A 13,007-nucleotide genomic window follows, 5' to 3' on the forward strand; every position below is an offset into this window, starting at 1 on the left:
GGAGTGCGGGGGGGGGTTTGGGAGTGCGGGGAGGGTTTGGGAGTGCGGGGAGGGTTTGGGAGTGCGGGGAGGGTTTGGGAGTGCGGGGAGGGTTTGGGAGTGCGGGGAGGGTTTGGGAGTGCGGGGAGGGTTTGGGAGTGCGGGGAGGGTTTGGGAGTGCGGGGAGGTTTTGGGAGTGCGGGGAGGGTTTGGGAGTGCGGGGAGGGTTTGGGAGTGCGGGGAGGGTTTGGGAGTGCGGGGAGGTTTTGGGAGTGCGGGGAGGGTTTGGGAGTGCGGGGAGGGTTTGGGAGTGCGGGGAGGGTTTGGGAGTGCGGGGGGGGTTTGGGAGTGCGGGGAGGGTTTGGGAGTGCGGGGAGGGTTTGGGAGTGCGGGGAGGGTTTGGGAGTGCGGGGGGGTTTTGGGAGTGCGGGGAGGGTTTGGGAGTGTGGGGGGAGGGTTTGGGAGTGCGGGGGGGGTTTGGGAGTGCGGGGAGGGTTTGGGAGTGCGGGGAGGGTTTGGGAGTGCGGGGGGGGTTTGGGAGTGCGGGGAGGGTTTGGGAGTGCGGGGAGGGTTTGGGAGTGCGGGGAGGGTTTGGGAGTGCGGGGAGGGTTTGGGAGTGCGGGGGGGGTTTGGGAGTGCGGGGAGGGTTTGGGAGTGTGGGGGGAGGGTTTGGGAGTGCGGGGGGGGTTTGGGAGTGCGGGGGGGGTTTGGGAGTGCGGGGGGGTTTTGGGAGTGCGGGGAGGGTTTGGGAGTGCGGGGAGGGTTTGGGAGTGCGGGGAGGGTTTGGGAGTGCGGGGAGGGTTTGGGAGTGCGGGGAGGGTTTGGGAGTGCGGGGAGGGTTTGGGAGTGCGGGGAGGGTTTGGGAGTGCGGGGGGGGTTTGGGAGTGCGGGGAGGGTTTGGGAGTGCGGGGAGGGTTTGGGAGTGCGGGGAGGGTTTGGGAGTGCGGGGAGGGTTTGGGAGTGCGGGGAGGGTTTGGGAGTGCGGGGAGGGTTTGGGAGTGCGCGGAGGGTTTGGGAGTGCGGGGAGGGTTTGGGAGTGCGGGGAGGGTTTGGGAGTGCGGGGAGCGTTTGGGAGTGCGGGGAGGGTTTGGGAGTGCGGGGAGGGTTTGGGAGTGCGGGGAGGGTTTGGGAGTGCGGGGAGGGTTTGGGAGTGCGGGGAGGGTTTGGGAGTGCGGGGAGGGTTTGGGAGTGCGGGGAGGGTTTGGGAGTGCGGGGAGGGTTTGGGAGTGCGGGGAGGGTTTGGGAGTGCGGGGAGGGTTTGGGAGTGCGGGGAGGGTTTGGGAGTGCGGGGAGGGTTTGGGAGTGCGGGGGGGGTTTGGGAGTGCGGGGGGGTTTTAGGAGTGCGGGGAGGGTTTGGGAGTGCGGGGAGGGTTTGGGAGTGCGGGGGGTGGTTTTGGGAGTGCGGGGGGGGTTTGGGAGTGCGGGGAGGGTTTGGGAGTGCGGGGTGGGTTTGGGAGTGCGGGGTGGGTTTGGGAGTGCGGGGAGAGTTTAGAAGTGCGGGGAGGGTTTGGGAGTGCGGGGGGGGTTTGGGAGTGCGGGGGGTGGTTTGGGAGTGCGGGGAGGGTTTGGGAGTGTGGGGAGGGTTTGGGAGTGCGGGGAGGGTTTGGGAGTGTGGGGAGGGTTTGGGAGTGCGGGGGGGTTTGGGAGTGCGGGGAGGTTTTGGGAGTGCGGGGAAGGTTTGGGATTGCGGGGAGGGTTTGGGAGTGCGGGGAGGGTTTGGGAGTGCGGGGAGGGTTTGGGAGTGCGGGGAGGGTTTGGGAGTGCGGGGGGGGTTTGGGAGTGCGGGGAGGGTTTGGGAGTGCGGGGAGGGTTTGGGAGTGCGGGGGGGGTTTGGGAGTGCGGGGAGGGTTTGGGAGTGCGGGGAGGGTTTGGGAGTGCGGGGAGGGTTTGGGAGTGCGGGGAGGGTTTGGGAGTGCGGGGAGGGTTTGGGAGTGCGGGGGGGGGGTTTGGGAGTGCGGGGAGGTTTTGGGAGTGCGGGGAGGGTTTGGGAGTGCGGGGAGGGTTTGGGAGTGCGGGGAGGGTTTGGGAGTGCGGGGAGGGTTTGGGAGTGCGGGGAGGGTTTGGGAGTGCGGGGGGGGTTTGGGAGTGCGGGGAGGGTTTGGGAGTGCGGGGGGAGGGTTTGGGAGTGCGGGGGAGGGTTTGGGAGTGCGGGGAGGGTTTGGGAGTGCGGGGAGGGTTTGGGAGTGCGGGGAGGGTTTGGGAGTGCGGGGGGGGTTTGGGAGTGCGGGGAGGGTTTGGGAGTGTGGGGGGGGTTTGGGAGTGCGGGGGGGTTTGGGAGTGCGGGGGGATTTTAGGAGTGCGGGGAGGGTTTGGGAGTGCGGGGAGGGTTTGGGAGTGCGGGGGGTGGTTTTGGGAGTGCGGGGGGGGTTTGGGAGTGCGGGGAGGGTTTGGGAGTGCGGGGTGGGTTTGGGAGTGCGGGGTGGGTTTGGGAGTGCGGGGAGAGTTTAGAAGTGCGGGGAGGGTTTGGGAGTGCGGGGGGGGTTTGGGAGTGCGGGGGGTGGTTTTGGGAGTGCGGGGAGGGTTTGGGAGTGTGGGGAGGGTTTGGGAGTGCGGGGAGGGTTTGGGAGTGTGGGGAGGGTTTGGGAGTGCCGGGGGGGTTTGGGAGTGCGGGGAGGTTTTGGGAGTGCGGGGAAGGTTTGGGATTGCGGGGAGGGTTTGGGAGTGCGGGGAGGGTTTGGGAGTGCGGGGAGGGTTTGGGAGTGCGGGGAGGGTTTGGGAGTGCGGGGGGGGTTTGGGAGTGCGGGGAGGGTTTGGGAGTGCGGGGAGGGTTTGGGAGTGCGGGGGGGGTTTGGGAGTGCGGGGAGGGTTTGGGAGTGCGGGGAGGGTTTGGGAGTGCGGGGAGGGTTTGGGAGTGCGGGGAGGGTTTGGGAGTGCGGGGAGGGTTTGGGAGTGCGGGGGGGGGGTTTGGGAGTGCGGGGAGGTTTTGGGAGTGCGGGGAGGGTTTGGGAGTGCGGGGAGGGTTTGGGAGTGCGGGGAGGGTTTGGGAGTGCGGGGAGGATTTGGGAGTGCGGGGGGGGTTTGGGAGTGCGGGGGGGATTTGGGAGTGCGGGGAGGGTTTGGGAGTGCGGGGGGTGGGGTTTGGGGAGTGCGGGGAGGGTTTGGGAGTGCGGGGAGGGTTTGGGAGTGCGGGGGGGGTTTGGGATTGCGGGGAGGGTTTGGGAGTGTGGGGAGGGGTTTGGGAGTGCGGGGGGGGTTTGGGAGTGCGGGGAGGGTTTGGGAGTGCGGGGGGGGGTTTGGGAGTGCGGGGGGGGTTTGGGAGTGCGGGGAGGGTTTGGGAGTGCGGGGGGAGGGTTTGGGAGTGCGGGGGGAGGGTTTGGGAGTGCGGGGAGGGTTTGGGAGTGCGGGGAGGGTTTGGGAGTGCGGGGAGGGTTTGGGAGTGCGGGGGGGGTTTGGGAGTGCGGGGAGGGTTTGGGAGTGTGGGGGGGGTTTGGGAGTGCGGGGAGGGTTTGGGAGTGCGGGGGGGGTTTGGGAGTGCGGGGAGGGTTTGGGAGTGCGGGGAGGTTTTGGGAGTGCGGGGAGGGTTTGGGAGTGTGGGGAGGGTTTGGGAGTGCGGGGGGGGTTTGGGAGTGCGGGGGGGGTTTGGGAGTGCGGGGAGGGTTTGGGAGTGCGGGGGGAGGGTTTGGGAGTGCGGGGGGAGGGTTTGGGAGTGCGGGGAGGGTTTGGGAGTGCGGGGAGGGTTTGGGAGTGCGGGGAGGGTTTGGGAGTGCGGGGGGGGTTTGGGAGTGCGGGGAGGGTTTGGGAGTGTGGGGGGGGTTTGGGAGTGCGGGGAGGGTTTTGGAATGCGGGGGGGGTTTGGGAGTGCGGGGAGGGTTTGGGAGTGCGGGGAGGTTTTGGGAGTGCGGGGAGGGTTTGGGAGTGCGGGGAGGGTTTGGGAGTGCGGGGAGGGTTTGGGAGTGCGGGGAGGTTTTGGGAGTGCGGGGAGGGTTTGGGAGTGCGGGGAGGGTTTGGGAGTGCGGGGAGGATTTGGGAGTGCGGGGGGGGTTTGGGAGTGCGGGGAGGGTTTGGGAGTGCGGGGAGGGTTTGGGAGTGCGGGAGGGTTTGGGAGTGCGGGGGGGTTTTGGGAGTGCGGGGAGGGTTTGGGAGTGTGGGGGGAGGGTTTGGGAGTGCGGGGGGGGTTTGGGAGTGCGGGGAGGGTTTGGGAGTGCGGGGAGGGTTTGGGAGTGCGGGGGGGGTTTGGGAGTGCGGGGAGGGTTTGGGAGTGCGGGGAGGGTTTGGGAGTGCGGGGAGGGTTTGGGAGTGCGGGGAGGGTTTGGGAGTGCGGGGGGGGTTTGGGAGTGCGGGGAGGGTTTGGGAGTGTGGGGGGAGGGTTTGGGAGTGCGGGGGGGGTTTGGGAGTGCGGGGAGGGTTTGGGAGTGCGGGGGGGGTTTGGGAGTGCGGGGGGGTTTTGGGAGTGCGGGGAGGGTTTGGGAGTGCGGGGAGGTTTGGGAGTGCGGGGAGGGTTTGGGAGTGCGGGGAGGGTTTGGGAGTGCGGGGAGGGTTTGGGAGTGCGGGGAGGGTTTGGGAGTGCGGGGAGGGTTTGGGAGTGCGGGGGGGGTTTGGGAGTGCGGGGAGGGTTTGGGAGTGCGGGGAGGGTTTGGGAGTGCGGGGAGGGTTTGGGAGTGCGGGGAGGGTTTGGGAGTGCGGGGAGGGTTTGGGAGTGCGGGGAGGGTTTGGGAGTGCGGGGAGGGTTTGGGAGTGCGGGGAGGGTTTGGGAGTGCGGGGGAGTTTTGGGAGTGCGGGGAGGGTTTGGGAGTGCGGGGAGGGTTTGGGAGTGCGGGGAGGTTTTGGGAGTGCGGGGGGGGTTTGGGAGTGCGGGGGGGGTTTGGGAGTGCGGGGAGGGTTTGGGAGTGCGGGGGGGGTTTGGGAGTGCGGGGAGGGTTTGGGAGTGCGGGGAGGGTTTGGGAGTGCGGGGAGGGTTTGGGAGTGCGGGGAGGGTTTGGGAGTGCGGGGAGGGTTTGGGAGTGCGGGGAGGGTTTGGGAGTGCGGGGAGGGTTTGGGAGTGCGGGGAGGGTTTGGGAGTGCGGGGAGGGTTTGGGAGTGCGGGGAGGGTTTGGGAGTGCGGGGGGGGTTTGGGAGTGCGGGGGGTTTTAGGAGTGCGGGGAGGGTTTGGGAGTGCGGGGAGGGTTTGGGAGTGCGGGGGGTGGTTTTGGGAGTGCGGGGGGGGTTTGGGAGTGCGGGGAGGGTTTGGGAGTGCGGGGTGGGTTTGGGAGTGCGGGGTGGGTTTGGGAGTGCGGGGAGAGTTTGGGAGTGCGGGGAGGGTTTGGGAGTGCGGGGGGGGGTTTGGGAGTGCGGGGGGTGGTTTTGGGAGTGCGGGGAGGGTTTGGGAGTGTGGGGAGGGTTTGGGAGTGCGGGGAGGGTTTGGGAGTGCGGGGAGGGTTTGGGAGTGCGGGGGGGGTTTGGGAGTGCGGGGAGGTTTTGGGAGTGCGGGGAAGGTTTGGGATTGCGGGGAGGGTTTGGGAGTGCGGGGAGGGTTTGGGAGTGCGGGGAGGGTTTGGGAGTGCGGGGAGGGTTTGGGAGTGCGGGGGGGGTTTGGGAGTGCGGGGAGGGTTTGGGAGTGCGGGGAGGGTTTGGGAGTGCGGGGGGGGTTTGGGAGTGCGGGGAGGGTTTGGGAGTGCGGGGAGGGTTTGGGAGTGCGGGGAGGGTTTGGGAGTGCGGGGAGGGATTGGGAGTGCGGGGAGGGTTTGGGAGTGCGGGGGGGCGGTTTGGGAGTGCGGGGAGGGTTTGGGAGTGCGGGGAGGGTTTGGGAGTGCGGGGGGGGTTTGGGAGTGCGGGGAGGGTTTGGGAGTGCGGGGAGGGTTTGGGAGTGCGGGGGGGGTTTGGGAGTGCGGGGAGGGTTTGGGAGTGTGTGGGGGGTTTGGGAGTGCGGGGAGGGTTTGGGAGTGCGGGGGGGGTTTGGGAGTGCGGGGAGGGTTTGGGAGTGTGGGGAGGGTTTGGGAGTGCGGGGGGGGTTTGGGAGTGCGGGGAGGGTTTGGGAGTGCGGGGTGGGTTTGGGAGTGCGGGGGGAGGGTTTGGGAGTGCGGGGAGAGTTTGGGAGTGCGGGGAGGGTTTGGGAGTGTGGGGGGTGGTTTTGGGAGTGCGGGGAGGGTTTGGGAGTGCGGGGGGTGGTTTTGGGAGTGCGGGGAGGGTTTGGGAGTGTGGGGAGGGTTTGGGAGTGCGGGGAGAGTTTGGGAGTGCGGGGAGAGTTTGGGAGTGCGGGGGGTGGTTTTGGGAGTGCGGGGAGGGTTTGGGAGTGTGGGGAGGGTTTGGGAGTGCGGGGGGTGGTTTTGGGAGTGCGGGGAGGGTTTGGGAGTGTGGGGGGTGGTTTTGGGAGTGCGGGGAGGGTTTGGGAGTGCGGGGGGTGGTTTTGGGAGTGTGCGGGGAGGGTTTGGGAGTGCGGGGGGTGGTTTTGGGAGTGCGGGGGGTGGTTTTGGGAGTGCGGGGAGGGTTTGGGAGTGCGGGGGGTGGTTTTGGGAGTGCGGGGGGTGGTTTTGGGAGTGCGGGGGGTGGTTTTGGGAGTGCGGGGGGTGGTTTTGGGAGTGCGGGGAGGGTTTGGGACTGCGGGGGTGTTTGGGACTCCGGGGGGGGGGGTTTTGGGAGTGCGGGGAGGGTTTGGGAGTGCGGGGGTTCGGTTTGGGAGTGCGGGGAGGTTTGGGAGTGTGGGGGGTGGTTTTGGGAGTGCGGGGGGTCGGTTTGGGAGTGCAGGGGGTGGTTTTGGGAGTGCGGGGAGGGTTTGGGAGTGCGGGGGGTCGGTTTGGGAGTGCGGGGGGTGGTTTTGGGAGTGCGGGGAGGTTTGGGAGTGTGGGGGGTGGTTTTGGGAGTGTGGGGAGGTTTGGGAGTGCTGGGGGGGCCAGTTTGGTGACTGCAGTATGTTGCTACTTAAGTGTGGGAGTTGGATGAAGGGGAGGGAGGCGTATTTTTCTTTGGGAGAAGGGATTAAGAGAGAAACTCAACACAAATTAAGCGAATTCAGTGTTGTTATGATAATATAAGTTAGCAAAGTAGGGTAATGACGGATGGTCAGCATAAAGACGGTAAGTTCATAGTATTCTTAGATAAGCATACTATCTTGTTAAAAAAGGGAGTAAAATAAGGGGTTTATGGGGAGTCGTGGTAGGAGAGCTCGCTCCTGTGATATGCTCTTCCTGTGCTATGTGGGAAATCACTGAAGCTTCAGTTTTTCCTGGTAAGCACAGGTGCAGGAACTGGGTCCAACTGGAGTTACTGGTGAACCGCATTTCAGAGCTGGAGCCGAGGGTGGATTCACTGTTGAGCATCCACAATGCTGAGCAAGTCGCGGAGAGCAGGCTCAGTGAGGTGGTCACATCGCAAGTGGAGATTGAACAGGCAGCGTGCAGGAAGGCAGGCCGTGTAGGAGTCCCCTGTGGCCATCCCACTTTCCAACAGATGTACCTCTTTGGGTACTGTTGCGGGAGATGACAGTGCCGGGGAGAGCAGTGGCAACCAAATTCATGGCACCAGATCACCAACAACCTGTCCTGGTCCCTCCACGCCAACGCTACAGTTAAGAAAGCCCACTAATGCCTCTACTTTCTCAGGAGGCTAAGGAAATCTGGCATGTCCACTACGATTCTCACCAGATGCACCTTCGAAAGCATTCTTTCTGGGTGTATCACAGCTTGGTCTGGGCTCCTGCTCTGCCCAAGACCACAAGAAACTACTACGGGTTGCGAACGTAGCCCAATCCATCACTCAAACCAGCCTCCCATCCATTGGCTCTGTCTACACTTCCCCCTGCCTCGGGAAAAGCAGCCGGCATAATTAAGGACCCCACGCACCCCGAACATTCTCTCTTCCACTTTCTTTGGGAAAAAGATACAAAAGTCTGAGCTCACGCACCAACCGACTCAACTTGGAAGGCCGAAGGGCCTGTTTCCTGTGCTATACTGATCTAAGAACAGCTTCTTCCCTGCTGCTGTCAGACTTTTGAATGGACCTACCTCGCATTAAGTTGATCTTTCTCTACACCCTAGCTGTGACTGTAACACTACATTCTACACTCGCTCCTTTTCCATCTGAATGAACGGTATGCTTTGTCTGTATAGCGCGTAAGAAACAACACACACAGACCGTACAGGAGCTGACACTGAGACACACGGACTGTACAGGAGCTGACACTGAGACACACGGACTGTACAGGAGCTGACACTGAGACACACGGACTGTACAGGAGCTGACACTGAGACACACACACAGACCGTACAGGAGCTGACACTGAGACACACACACACGGACTGTACAGGAGCTGACACTGATACACACACACAGACCGTACAGGAGCTGACACTGAGACACACACACAGACCGTACAGGAGCTGACACTGAGACACACACACAGACCGTACAGGAGCTGACACTGAGACACACACGGATCGTACAGGAGCTGACACTGAGACACACACACGGACTGTACAGGAGCTGACACTGATACACACACACAGACCGTACAGGAGCTGACACTGAGACACACACACGGACTGTACAGGAGCTGACACTGAGACACACACACAGACCGTACAGGAGCTGACACTGAGACACACACACAGACCGTACAGGAGCTGACACTGAGACACACACACAGACTGTACAGGAGCTGACACTGAGACACACACACAGACCGTACAGGAGCTGACACTGAGACACACACACAGACCGTACAGGAGCTGACACTGAGACACACACACAGACTGTACAGGAGCTGACACTGAGACACACACACACAGACTGTACAGGAGCTGACACTGAGACACACACACAGACCGTACAGGAGCTGACACTGAGACACACACACAGACTGTACAGGAGCTGACACTGAGACACACACACGGACCGTACAGGAGCTGACACTGAGACACACGGACTGTACAGGAGCTGACACTGAGACACACACACAGACCGTACAGGAGCTGACACTGAGACACACACACACGGACTGTACAGGAGCTGACACTGATACACACACACAGACCGTACAGGAGCTGACACTGAGACACACACACAGACCGTACAGGAGCTGACACTGAGACACACACACAGACCGTACAGGAGCTGACACTGAGACACACACGGATCGTACAGGAGCTGACACTGAGACACACACACGGACTGTACAGGAGCTGACACTGATACACACACACAGACCGTACAGGAGCTGACACTGAGACACACACACGGACTGTACAGGAGCTGACACTGAGACACACACACAGACCGTACAGGAGCTGACACTGAGACACACACACAGACCGTACAGGAGCTGACACTGAGACACACACACAGACTGTACAGGAGCTGACACTGAGACACACACACAGACCGTACAGGAGCTGACACTGAGACACACACACAGACCGTACAGGAGCTGACACTGAGACACACACACAGACTGTACAGGAGCTGACACTGAGACACACACACACAGACTGTACAGGAGCTGACACTGAGACACACACACAGACCGTACAGGAGCTGACACTGAGACACACACACAGACTGTACAGGAGCTGACACTGAGACACACACACGGACCGTACAGGAGCTGACACTGAGACACACACACACACGGACCGTACACACACAGATTGGTTTGTTACATTTTGCTCACTATTATCTGTGTGGTGTTTAATTTAGATTTGCAGAGGGCTTGGAGTGACTCTTGAGAATGATTTACTGCATTGCATCTCTATGGAGATTTTCTGTAACTTTAACTCAGCTGGGATCTCATTTCGACCCTGTTCCAGCTGTTTCCTTCCATCAGTCTGTCCGAGCAACTGTTCCACTGAAAGCCATCGGTCAGAAAAAACTCAGCAATTCAGACAGTCCATTAAATATAGACCGCTCTCTCACCAGCACCAAGATATTATATCCAGTGGCTTCAATTCACTGCAAAGCTCCCTCTACACTGTCCCCATCAAACACTCCCAGGACAGGTACAGCACGGGGTTAGATACAGAGTAAAGCTCCCTCTACACTGTCCCCATCAAACACTCCCAGGACAGGTACAGCACGGGTTTAGATACAGAGTAAAGCTCCCTCCACACTGTCCCCATCAAACACTCCCAGGACGGGTACAGCACAGGGTTAGATACAGTGTAAAGCTCCCTCTACGCTGTCCCCATCAAACACTCCCAGGACAGGGACAGCACGGGGTTAGATACAGAGTAAAGCTCCCTCTACACTGTCCCCCATCAAACACTCCCAGGACAGGTACAGCATGGGGTTAGATACAGAGTAAAGCTCCCTCTACACTGTCCCCAAAAAACACTCCCAGGACAGTTACAGCATGGGGTTAGATACAGAATAAAGCTCCCTCAACACTGTCCCCATCAAACATTGTAAGAAGTCTAACAACACCAGGTTAAAGTCCAACAGGTTTATTTGGTAGCAAAAGCCACTAGCTTTCGGAACAGGCGGTTCCTTCGTCAGATGGGTGGGAGTTCTGATCACAAACAGGGCACAAAGACACAAACTCAATATTCATGAATAATGATTGGAATGTTACTCCCACCCACCTGAAGAAGGAACAGCCTGTTCCGAAAGCTCGTGGCTTTTGCTACCAAATAAACCTGTTATACTTTAACCTGGTGTTGTTAGACTTCTTACTGTGTTTACCCCAGTCCAACGCTGGCATCTCCACATCATGCCCATCAAACACTCCCAGGACAGGTACAGCATGGGTTTAGATATGGAGTAAAGCTCCCTCTACACTGTCCCCCATCAAACACTCCCGGGACAGGTACAGCACGGGGTTAGATACAGAGTAAAGCTCCCTCTACACTGTCCCCCATCAAACATTCCCAGGACAGGTACAGCACGGGTTTAGATATGGAGTAAAGCTCCCTCTACACTGTCCCCATCAAACACTCCCAGGACAGGTACAGCACGGGTTTAGATACAGAGTTCAGCTCCCTCTACACTGTCCCACATCAAACACTCCCAGGACAGGTACAGCACGGGGTTAGATACAGAGTAAAGCTCCCTCTACACTGTCCCCCATCAAACATTCCCAGGACAGGTACAGCACGGGTTTAGATACGGAGTTCAGCTCCCTCTACACTGTCGCCATCAAACACTCCCAGGACAGGTACAGCACGGGTTTAGATACAGAGTTCAGCTCCCTCTACACTGTCCCACATCAAACACTCCCAGGACAGGTACAGCACGGGTTTAGATACAGAGTTCAGCTCCCTCTACACTGTCCCACATCAAACACTCCCAGGACAGGTACAGCACGGGGTTAGATACAGAGTAAAGCTCCCTCTACACTGTCCCCATCAAACACTCCCAGGACAGGTACAGCACGGGTTTAGATACAGAGTAAAGCTCCCTCTACACTGTCCCCATCAAACACTCCCAGGACAGGTACAGCACGGGTTTAGATACAGAGTAACGCTCCCTCTACACTGTCCCCATCAAACGCTCCTGACTTAGTAGCGGGAGGCAAAGGGTGATGGGCCAAGGATGTTTTTGCGACTGGAAGCCTGTGTCCAGTGTTGTAACAGAGGGATCGGTGCTGGGACTGTTGCTGTTTGTAGTATACGTTTGTGATCTGGAATCTGTGAATGTAGTAGTTATGATCAATAAGTTCACAGATGGCACGAAAATTGATGGTCTAAATAGGAAGGACAATAACCTTAGATTCCAGGACAATATACACGGGCTGGTCAGATAGGCAAAACAGCGGCAAATGAAATTTAACTCTGAAAAGTGTGAGGTGATGCATTATTGAAGGACTAACAAAGGTATATAGGTTAGATGGATTGGCCGTGCTAAATTGTCCCTTAGTGTCCAAAGATGTGTAGGTTAGGTGGATTGGCCATGCTAAATTGTCCTTTAGTGTCCAAAGATGTGTAGGTTAGGTGGATTGGCCATGCTAAGTTGTCCCTTAGTGTCCAAAGATGTGCAGGTTAGGTGGATTGGCCATGCTAAATTGCCCCTTAGTGTCCAAAGATGTGCAGGTTAGGTGGATTGGCCATGCTAAATTGCCCCTTAGTGTCCAAAGATGTGCGGGTTAGGTGGATTGGCCAAGCTAAATTGCCCCTTAGTGTCCAAAGATGTGCAGGTTAGGTGGATTGGCCATGCTAAATTGCCCCTTAGTGTCCAAAGATGTGTAGGTTAGGTGCATTAGCAGGGTAAATACGTAGAGTTACAGGGAATGGGCCTGGGTGGGATTGTGGTCAGTGTAGACTTGATGGGCCGAATGGCCTCCTGCAATGTCGGGATTCTATGATTCGACATCAAGGTAAGGGAATACACGATGAATGATAGGATGCTGGGACAGAGGGCCAGAGGCACCTTGGGGTGATTGTCCATCGATCCCTGAAGGCAGGGGGATAAGGTGGTTCAAAAGGCATATGGGATACTTGTCTTTATTCGCTGAAGAATCGAATATAAGAATGGGAGGTTGTGATGGAGCTGTATAAAACGCTGATTAGGCCGCAGCTAGAGTACTGTGTACAGTTCTGGTCGCCACATTATCGGAAGGATGTGATTGCACTGGAGAGGGTGCGGAGGAGATTCACCAGGAGGCTGCCCCCTAGTTATTGGCCCCTCTGCTCAGGGGGAAAGTTTCTTCCTTTCCATCTTATCAATGCCCCTCATAATCTTGTACACCTCGATCAGGTCGCCCCTCAGCCTTCTCTGCTCCAACCAAAACAACCCAAGTCTACCCATCCTCTCCTTGGGAATTTTCACAGTAACTTCATTGCAGTGTTAATGTGAGTCTACTTGTGACACTGATAAATAAACTTAAACTTAACTTAAGTGTTCCATCCCAGGAATCTCCTCCGCACCCTCTCCAGAGCAATCACATCCTTCCTATAGTGTGGAGACCAGAACTGCACACAGTGCTCTAGCTGTGACCTCACCAGTGTTTTGTGCAACTCCATCACAACCTCCCATTCTTATATTCTATGCCTTGGTCAATAAAGGCAAGTATCCCTCATGCCTTCTTCGAGTCTTGCCTCCAATGCCAGAAACTTACCTTAACGATTTCGTCATTGAGGTGTTTGGGATCTCTGCTGACCAGGTCGATCTCCTTGCTGTGCTTCTCA

The 13,007-nt window shown here is 59.3% G+C and overlaps 1 protein-coding gene across 1 annotated transcript in view; it reads right to left on the minus strand.

Moving 5' to 3' along the window:
- LOC144488266 (caveolin-3-like) overlaps positions 1-13,001 on the minus strand; it is a 21,754-nt gene extending 8,753 nt beyond the window's left edge. Inside the window, exon 1 of the mRNA XM_078206307.1 lies at positions 12,938-13,001. The gene's annotated coding sequence lies outside the window, so the exon portion shown is untranslated. The remainder of the gene's footprint in view (positions 1-12,937) is intronic.
- Positions 13,002-13,007: the final 6 nt, after the last annotated feature.

This window comes from Mustelus asterias, unplaced genomic scaffold (assembly GCF_964213995.1).
Source record: "Mustelus asterias unplaced genomic scaffold, sMusAst1.hap1.1 HAP1_SCAFFOLD_1426, whole genome shotgun sequence".
Taxonomy (NCBI): Eukaryota; Metazoa; Chordata; class Chondrichthyes; order Carcharhiniformes; family Triakidae; genus Mustelus; species Mustelus asterias.